General features: G+C 37.2%; 1 long non-coding RNA gene across 1 annotated transcript; it reads right to left on the bottom strand.

The window, feature by feature from the left end:
* LOC111820601 (uncharacterized) lies at positions 1 to 3,119 on the bottom strand. Its single transcript, XR_002824144.1, has 2 exons — positions 1,238 to 3,119; positions 1 to 700 (listed from the first exon to the last, which is right to left on the bottom strand). It is a non-coding gene; the product is annotated as an uncharacterized LOC111820601 (long non-coding RNA).
* Positions 3,120 to 3,200: the final 81 nt, after the last annotated feature.

Genomic DNA, 3,200 nt, shown 5'->3' with positions numbered 1-3,200 from the left:
ATTTTGTAAATATATCTATCACACAACTTCTGCAAAATTAATACACTTTTTAAAACAAATAAATGTTGTCCTTTCATTATGTTTGAGAATATTTCCTTTAATTCTGTGATGTAGGTTGCGTGACATTTACTTATTATTCGTTCTCTTTGAAAGTAATCCCAGGACCTCTAGTTCACACAAAGGAGAAGAAGTAACTATCATCTTGAAAGATAAAAAGAAATGACTAGCCAAAAAGTCTTTAAGAACAGGAGTGACGTTTTGCCATTACAGTGAGATATGGAGGGTAAAAAGCAGCTTCTTCAAAATATCTTTATTAGCATTTAAGAAAGCATAAAACTGTTCCGTAGGTGATAACAACAACAACAACAAAAAAAAAAAAAAACACGAAATAAATGTTTACATTTAAGCCTTTGTGACTGGTGAAGTCTAAGGACATTTCTCAGTAAATAATTAATATAAACAGGCAGTCTGGTTAATTCAGACCAAGAAAATACCTGTTCCGCAAAAGCATTTTAGTGCCCTGGTCTTACCCTGGAAACTCATCAGTTTACCCAAAGTGCACTCAAAAATAACTATTAATTTTTTGAAGGAACTTTTAAAAACTAATATGAGCACGAAAGCACAATTACTCTAGTTATTTCAATAAGGTAAAATGTTGAATTAAATCCACACTTACCCAGTTGTTTAGAAAAACTCTGACCTGTTTAAAATGAAAAAGATATTTGTTTTTATATTTTAATATATTTAAAAAAAAGTTGTCATCGCGTCGATTCCAACTCATAGCGACCCTATAGGACAGAGTGGAACTGCCCCATTGGGTTTCCAAAGAGCAGCTAGTGGATTTGAACTGCCTACCTTTTGGTTAGCAGCCCAACTGTGCCACCAGGGCTCCTTATTTTAATATATAACATATTTTAAATACTATATTTTAACTTTATATTTTAATAATATTTTCTCCTATTTATTTAAGTAGGAAAAGGGAGGTATATAAAAAAATAGTGAAGATTTCTGGCAAAAATTTCTACGTCATTCCAACAGAGCTGCCTGTGTCCTTTGCCAATATCAAATCTGAGGTTCCCCAAGCCAGCCCCTACTCACGAAGAAGATCAGTAACATTACCTGTGAGGTGCCTAGGGTTGCCTTCATATAAGGCTTTTATCTCATTTTAGCAACATCAAAAAAACAAACAAACAAACAAACAAACAAAAAAACCAGGATATATAATTTTGGCACTCACCGTTACCCTGGCCTAATGCAATCTGCAAATAGAGCAAAAGCGATTTGGTTCTCTTTGACAAGCTTCACATCGTTGTGCCAAACTGCAAAGCTGATGGGAGAAATAAGTAGGCTGACTGTACTGTACAATTGATAAAATAGACCCTTACAGTCAAAGAGGGAGCTACCTTATTTCAAAGAGACATATTTTAAAAAGAAAGAAAATCGAGGTATTAATAATAATTTTCAAAATATAATATGCAATAAAATAATCCAAGTCGAATTACATTGGTGCTTTCTAAATCCCTCCTCCATTTGTACCTCATTTCTATAGATGAAGCATGTAAGATGTGTTAGAATAACTGATATATACATATAAAACACACCAAGCCTTGGATTTTCTTTTCATAATAATAATCTCATTTACTTAAATGTTTGCTGCTAAGTAGTAGAACTAGCAGTAGAAAGCAAAATATTAGGCTCTGGCTTGGTACTTGCTAGAAGAAATCTTCACGGAATAAAGTCTGATGCCTGATTCCATGTATGACAAAGCATTTCAAAAATATATATTGATAAGCACATTGCCTAGATTTTGACTTTGCACTACTAAGCCCAAATTTTCAAGGCCATGCATCGGTCAGTAAAACTGAATCCCAGTAGTTCTCATGGTGCAAAAGTCTTTTAAGAGCATAGGAACCTGGCCCAATTTACATATTGGCACTTACACATTTTTATGCTTAAGAATTTAAACATTTTTCACACATACAAAATATGTACAAATATATTAAATGAACTAAAAATATAGGCATTGTGTTCACACACACAATTTCCTAAGAATGCTGCAACATCAGATACAAAATATATTACTTGACACAAAAACCTAACAGTTGGATTTGCCATTTGTGTTCAGCTTTTTTGTCTGTCTGAAGCAGACACAAGCAAAACTGAGATAAATCCATGATTTGGGGCAGCAATCTAATTAGGACACAGTAATCAAACCAGGTGGAGGCGGGGGTGGGTGGGGAACCTACATTTAACACCCTAAAGGAAAACAAGTTGCGTATTTCCCAGAGTCTGACGAAATAGAGGCATGACTTTTACTTTTTCATTTCTTTCATTGTTATTTAAAAATATATACTTGCTTCTAAGCAGAAAATGGAGGTCTTGGTTAGGACATACATTTTGAAAGGTTCTCAAAACTAGAACTATATTTATACAGAAGTCTCTCATCTTCCAACATCTGTTACTAAAGTTCCTGCACCTGCACTTATATTAAAAAAAAAAGAAGGAATGCCCATATATTTTACTGTCCGAGTTGGGATTTACACGTCTACCCAATAAAATCGCTTTCTTCCTCAAATCTCCAGAGAAACATACACAAACGTGCAAACACAAACGATCACTGTGCATATGTACACTGTACGTACAGGTTCATCAACACCATGACAGAGGAGAAAAGCTACAATACGATAATCACAACAAATGACTATGACAATGAGAAATGGGTTTCTAAAGCAACCTGGACCCCTAGTCCCCTTATTCCTACACAGCTCCTCTTCAACCAGGAACTTTAAAGAAGAGAAAGACAAAATCGGTTGGATTAAAGAAACAGAAGGAAAACAAAGTGCGCTTTTCCAGGATACTGCAAAACTAGCAACGGACTCTGCCGCGCAAAAGCGCAGCATTAAGAAATGCCAGCCCAGACCCTAGATAAGAGTTAAGCAGCGTGTAATCGAGAAGACTAAACAAATAATAGTGGTCATTGTCATTAAGCATAATAGTAGTAATAACGATTGTCACCACGGGGTTCCGTACAGCAGGTGCATGTGGAGGTGGCTTCTGCCCGCAGCCTCCCGGGCAGCCCCACACAGCTGCATAAGAAGGCGAGTGGGCGCTGCGTGCGCCGCACCCTCAGTCGGAGCCGGCTCCGTGGGGCTCGACGGGCGCGCGCCCGGTCCGGCCCCGCCCTCCACGCCCCGGCCCCG

Source organism: Trichechus manatus, unplaced genomic scaffold (assembly GCF_000243295.1).
Source record: "Trichechus manatus latirostris isolate Lorelei unplaced genomic scaffold, TriManLat1.0 scaffold00044, whole genome shotgun sequence".
Lineage (NCBI taxonomy): Eukaryota > Metazoa > Chordata > Mammalia > Sirenia > Trichechidae > Trichechus > Trichechus manatus.
This window is presented reverse-complemented; position numbering and strand designations above follow the sequence as displayed.